Genomic DNA, 7,453 nt, shown 5'->3' with positions numbered 1-7,453 from the left:
TTCGAAGGGAAACATTTATTGTGTTTTGTATGTGGTATAGAAACTAAAAACGTCTTTTCCTCGAAGTGGTACTTTATATGTTTTTGTGGGACTATTGTACACATAAATCATGTGGTTAACCGAGAGAGTCTTAAAAAAACTGCTGACGGAGTCAGAAAAAATATCAATTTTGTACAGTGTTTTGTTTTTGTAAAATCGAAATTTTGATTTTAACTGTTCAAAATTTGTAAAAATTGATTTTTTAATTCCTTTTCGATAATGGACAGGATTATTAGGTTCGTAATGACCCACAACAATATATGCTGATAGGTTTATTCTTTTTCAAACTACAGTGGGTACCGCAAACTTCTTTAGTGAAAACAGTGCTTTATAAGCGGGCATTTGAATGTAAGATTTTTCAAAAGAAAAAAAAAATAGAAGGTAACTTAAGGTTTAATAGATTTTTATAAAAAATGCATGAAAATGGCTTTTCTCATGCTTATAAGTGGCCATAACCCCTTAAAATAGCTTTACGTAACGCTACACAACTTTTGAATTTTTCATGATTTTTGGTCAAGTTGTGCCCCCCCCGAAATGAAATCCTGCGTACGTCCCTGTAGGGGGTTATACAAAAACATGGACCTATGTTGGCAGTTTTTGGCGGAAATGTTGCGTGACCAATGGGAACCTCAAATGTCGACTTACAAATAGTTCGGTCGAAAATTGTAGCTAAAATCCTCAAAATATTGAAAATCGGGAGATATGGCGGAGATGTTTTGCGGTCACTGGGAACCTAAAATGTTCAATTGCAGGTAGTTTGGTCAAAAAATGTAGTTAAAATCCAAAAAATACCGAAAATCGGTAGGTACCTTTACATGGGGGCTATACCAAAACATGGACCTATATTGACAGTTTTTGTGATGTTTTGGGATCACTGGGAACCTCTACTTTCAAATTACAGGTAGTTCGGTGAATATTTTTAGCTAAAATGCTCAAAATATCAAAAATCAGGAGGTACCGTTGCATGGGGGCTTTCCAAAAGATGGACCTATGTTGACAGTTTTAGATGGAGATGTTTTGTGATTACTAGGAACCTCAAGTGTCAAATTACAGGTAGTTCGGTCACAAATTTTAGATAAAATCCTCAAAATACCTAAAATCGGGGGTACCGTTATATGGGGGCTATACCAAAACATGGACCCATGTTGAAGTTTCGAGGCTACTGAGAACCTCAAAGGTCAAATTATTAGTTCGGTTCAAAATTGACCCTAAAATCCTCAAAATACCGAAAATCGGGAGGTATCGTTTTATGGGGGCCTATACCAAATAATGGACCTATAATGGTGGAGACGTTTTGTGGCCACTGAGAACCTTAAATATCAGATTATAGCTAGTGGTTTAAAAATTGTAGCTAAAATTCTCAAAATACCGAAAATCGGGAGGAATCGTTATATGGGGGCCACACCAAAGCATGAGCCTATGCCCATAATTTTTGGAATATAATTTTTTTGATCACTATGAAACCCAAAAGTCAAATTATAGCTAATTCGGGTTGAAAATGTGACTAAAAATGTCAAAATACCTGAAATCGGGTGGTACTGTTATATGGGGGCTATACCAAAACGTGGACCGATATGGCCCATAACCGAACTCTACTCGCCTGCAAACAAAAGACGGATCTTCCCAAAATTTCAGCGTCCTATCTCCACTTTTGTGGATGCTAGCGTGATTACCACAGACGGACGGACAGACATGCACAGATACTTTATAGGGTCGCAATTGATTATTTCAATGCGTTACAAACGGAAAAACAAACTTAATGTACACTCCATACTATGGTGAAAAACGAGCTTACAACAACAACGAACGAAGTTCGGTCTGATAAATGACTTGTCTTGGCAGCTTGTCATTTTCTTGGCTCAGGCCACCTTTCTATCATCGTCTCGGTTAACAGATCACCTAGTTCAGAAAATTTAGCAATCACCGCTTCAAAGAGCTGTCGATTCCTCAGATCCTTCGTCAACTAAAATAATTTTCCGGACTATATCACAGTTGTAACCGTCCGCTTTTTAACTGCTTGTCGAATATCCTAAATTATAACCAAATTTCCGGTACTTTATAAAGCACACCGAGGGAGCATACTTCGCTGCATGCTCCCTTCTCAGTCGAGAAGGTATCACCCCAATTTACCATGAGAGATGTTACAGACACTGAATATCAATGATAACTCATAAGCAACTGGATGAACCCGGAGATGAGTATTTGGCAAGTGTCCTCAATCTATTTCTAGCCACCCAATTGTACCAGACGTTTGAAATGTCGACAGAGTGGCCTCGCTACTGAAGCCAAGGATGCCTGCAGAGAATGGTACAGGCCGATCTCCCTCCTGTCGCCAGTAGAGAAGATTCTAGAGCCACTACTCATTCCAATGCAATTTCCAAGCAGCCCAACATCGGCATTACACGTCATACTAAACATATCTGTCGAGGATTGAACTAGAAGACTTTCGATACCATCAACCACTTCAAGCTTTTCGAGGATATAGAGAAGACTTCCTTCCAGGCATGTTTAACACGTTGGGTAATCAACTATATGTGTATTCAGAAATAAGAAGTTACTATGAGTCAAACAAGGAGTTTTCCAAGGCGGGGTGATATTTCTGGAATTGTGTATCCTCCAACTTTCTACAATTCTACAATTGTCATGGACATCCTAATATATGCGGATGATTGTACGACCTTGGCTGCGGATTCTATCATCGATGACATACATATGTGATAGGTTAAATATCCATATAGCTGACTTTGTGCAGTTCTTCCACCACAGGAATATGAACATATTTGCCGCTAAATCCACTGCTATACTGTTCAGCACATGGACGGCAGAAATGAGGCTCCGCTGCGCAAGCCGCAGATATATGCGGAAAGATCAGAAGTAGGAACAAGGTCGTCAAGTGTCTGGTCGACAGCACTTAGTGTGCACACAAATAAACTTGTTGACCGGTCCGGTCTGTGGATCAACGTCAGGTTTTTAGAACAAGGTTCCTGAATTAGACCATTATATATACTTCATTTGCATATGTTCTCCATCAGGGCTTTAGTTGCCGTTTCACTCCGATGGAGATTTATCTGCTGATCCAATCATATGCCCTCCAGTAAGCGGATTTCTTGGGAGTTGCAGACAGTTTCGCCTCCTTCTTACGTGTTGTTCGATGTTTTAACATCCTGACTGTATTGTTGGGCATCATCATCCTCTCCGATCCTTCCAATTTTAAAGCCGTTCATTCCTACAATATTGTGGTTGATTGTTTTCTTGAATTTTTAATGGTTTAGTTTTGTTTTGCTATTTTGACCTTAAAGAGCATTTTCTACAGAGTTCGTATGTTCTAGAAAGTTGGTAACTGAGATCTTGGATACATTTTTGTAGTTGGTTGTTTGAAAAAAAACTATAACGGAAATTTGACCTTGAAGAAGAGGTTGAATGGATTTTATGTGTTCACAATTATTATTATTTAAGACGAGAGCTACAATATTGCTCCCATGTGTAAACATAAATTCTTTGCGGTTTAGAAGATATGAACCTGACAAAATGATCTCTTTCGACACCAACGCCCCAGGTCTTTGGGGCCCATAACCGCGGAAGTGGAAGTGATGGAAAAAACGCTGGGACACGTGTCTTCTTATTTTTGGTCTGCGGTGTCAGAATATGGTTAATAATTTTCGTGTGGCATAATGTAAGGTTTCTTACAAGGTTTAGTGGTGTTCTGTTCCTCGGGAGATCTTATCCTCTTTGTCGCTTCCGAGGACGGGAGTATTTTTGAAATCGTCGTCACATCTTTTAACAACTTCCTCAAAAAAAACGTGACGAAATTTGGTTAGGTTTTCTAAAGTAAAAAACGCACACACATATTAATGAATTTCGTTCAATGTTTTCAGACATCACCATAATTCTAAAGCAAATGCGAGAATTACAAAAACATATTATATAAAATATAAAATTTTGGTTATCTGAACTTTAAATAAAAGGTTAAATATGAAAATATTACCTGAGAGTTATATATGATTTTACTTGTCTTTAACCCTACCTCCGAACAAGCAAAATATGATTGAGAATTGCGGATATAAACCCCCAAAATGCATATGCAAACTAGGTTATATAAATTTAACATTTACATTTAACCCAACTCTCACATGTTATTCTTGGTATTTTAATCAGTCACCAGTAATAAGCTAAAGTTGCAACCTTTAACTCACTTTGTCAAAGTAAAAAAGTGAAACTATTACAAGCTCGAAGACACCGTAAAACCACGAAAACACTATAACGTTGGGAAATATTTACATTCCAGTCATTTTGTTAAACGCCCACCTCACCGCAGAATATTTGCAATGACAATAACGAAAAGAAAATAAGAACAGAGAAAATTTGTAAAAAAGAATTTTTACAACAATATAAATAAATATGTTGGTTATTTTGTGAGATTAAAGGGTGGTCAAAATTAAATGATAAATAAATAATGAAAAACTTTATGAAGTAGGAATATAACTTATGTTTAATGCAAATGTGCTCGGCGATTTAACAATCGTCCTTATTCGATGCTCGACATGTATATTAAAGATCATGGGTTTGATTCGTGGCAGAAATTTCCAACGGCGCACAGTGTGCCAAATTTCTATATTTTATAAACGGATGAAGATAAAGCTTTGAAATTTGGAGGAGTTGTATATCACATCTTTTATTTTGCAGAGTTAGAAAAAAATCGTATATTTAAAAATTTATAACCTCAAAGCGGCGGTACGATAATATAGGGGTTATATCAAAACTTTGACCTATATGGATGCTTTTTGCTCACTAAGATCCCAAAATGTCAATTTTCAGACAATTTGGTTCAAAAACGTGGTCAGAAACCTTAAAAATCCTTAAAATGGGAGGTTCCGTTATATGGGGCCTATATGAAAACGTGGACGTATATGGACAATGTAATTACCAAACATTGTCCATATACGTCATAAAAACATTATATTTCAATTTTTAGCTAAATTGATTCATTAGTATAGGTACAATCCTGGAAATACTTCAAATATGGTTGTAACGTTATAGGGGGTCTGTACTTCGGCGTCGCATGTGGTCGCAGCAAATTTATTGAAAAATTGATAGATAAATGGGAGCTTTATCGAAACATGAACCTATGTTGACGATTTTTGGTAGAGAAGTTTCGTGCCCACTTTGTTGAGAAATTTTGATGGAGATGGTGGAGTTGTGTTCCTCAGAATATTTAATGTCAAATTACAGCTAGTTCGGTTAAATATTGTAGCTAAAACCCTCAAAATACCGAAAATCGGGAGGAACCGTTATATGGGGCTATACCTAAACATGGACCTATGTTGACAGTTTTTGTTGGAGTGATGTTGTGGCACCTAAGAACCTTAAATGCCAATTTACAGTTAGTTTTGAAAAAATTTTTATCTAAAAGGTTCAAAATACCGAAAATCGGGAGGTACCCTTATATGGGGACTATACCTAAACATTGACCTATGTTGCCAGTTTTTGTTGGAGTAGTATTGTGGCACCTAAGAAACTAAATTGACATTTACAGCTAATTTGGTTAAATATTGTAGCTAAAACCTTCAAAGCAACGAAAATCGGAAGGTACCGTTATATGGGGGATATACCTAAACATGGACAGTTTTTGTTGGAGTGGTGTTGTTGCACCTAAGAACCATGACACGTTCGCGGACGCAAAAAAACTCAGAGAGGTGCAAGAAATGACACCCAACTTTTTTCGAAATTAGTTTTTTTGCACTTATTAATTAATTATTAATATTATTATAATTTTTAATTTATTATATTACTAGCTGACCCGGTCCGCGTTGCTGGCCCGTTGTTTGGGTTCTCCGTGTAAACTTTAGTTATCTATCCAGTATTGATACAGCCATAATTAGGCATCCTTCTAGAAACTTCATAATATAAATCAATGTTTTGACATAAATTCCATATATATAATAGTATCCCCCAAATTTAAGATATAAAATCTCTTTTATTATACCCTTCACCATAAATCGACAGTTTAAAGCACTTTGTTACCCGCATATAATGGTCGGTGCACGTCAATTAACATTGCTATATATTGGATTGTTGGTCTCGGTTGGGGTCGTAATTATTACTGCAGAGAATTGTCAGTATAGGTCCACGTTTTGATATAGCTCCCATAGAACGGTACCGGCTGATTTTCGCTATTTTTGAGGATTTAACATCATTATCACACCGAAATGGCTGAAATCTGGTTTTAATATATTTTAAAGAGGAGAGCATAAATATTCGGGTCGACCGAAAGACACGCCTTTTTATTTGCGCTCGGTATGTAACAGTTATAGGTTCGCGTTTTGATATAGCTCCCATAAAACAGTACCTCCCGATTTTCGATAGTTCAGAGATATAGCCACTGTTGGGGGTCGTAAACAGTCTTGCAGAGAATTTTCAGTATACGTCCTCGTTTTGATATAGCTCCCATAGAACGGTGGCGCCTGATTTTCGCTATTTTTGGTGGATTTAACCTCAGTCAGCCCGATCGAACGTAAGGACTTTTTTCTTCGCGCTCTATATGCAATAGTGGTAAAATACCCCTCAGCGAAATGTATGTTCCTTCGGGATATGTATGGCAACATTTATATAATTCATAAAAAATTACTTCTATAAATTGTAGTTGGTATTATCGAGATTTTGCTGTATTTAAAAAATGTATCTTTATCTAGCTATTCCAAGGATTGAAATTAATGCTCATGAAGTTTCACTTCCCACATTTGGAGATTTTATCCGTAATTATAATATTTTCAAAAATCGAATCAGAATACCGCGATCGTGTATTCTGATTCCAATGATGATATTGTATTGAATATCAATAACTTTGTCTGATTTCCAATCGATCTTTCTGGAATTTCGATCTAGTAACATTCCAAGTTATCGTGATTTTACTGTATTCCAAAATGTGGAGTTGATCGCGCTATCCCACTTATTGTTTAGTGTTCAGCGTTTATAGCGTTTTTAGGCACGCTTACAAAACTATGTATATTATCTGAAATAATAAATGTTTGCAAATTTTGTGATGACCGCGATATTTCACTTTTCGAGATATATCACTTCCGCGAAGACCATTCAGGGTCAAGACAGTAATTACAGTAGTATTGCAAACAATCTGTAAACAATACGTTCAAAAATATCACGAACTTCAGATTTTTTTAAAAAAAAATTTTAATTAGAACCTCCGTTCACTACACTTAGCCGTATTAAAATAGCTCACGACCACGCTATCCCACTTGTTCAAGCTAGTGTTTATATAATTTTTGTGTCACGCTTACTAAAATTATGTATATTAATTGAAATAATACATTTCTGAAAACTTTGTGATGACCGCGATCATTCACGGAAAACAATCTGTAAACAATACGTTCAAAAATTTCAAAGATTTCAGATTTTCTTA

Source organism: Musca autumnalis, unplaced genomic scaffold, assembly GCF_047663935.1.
Source record: "Musca autumnalis isolate F117 unplaced genomic scaffold, ASM4766393v1 scaffold_4, whole genome shotgun sequence".
NCBI classification, from domain to species: Eukaryota; Metazoa; Arthropoda; class Insecta; order Diptera; family Muscidae; genus Musca; species Musca autumnalis.
Note: the sequence above shows the minus strand (reverse complement) of the source record.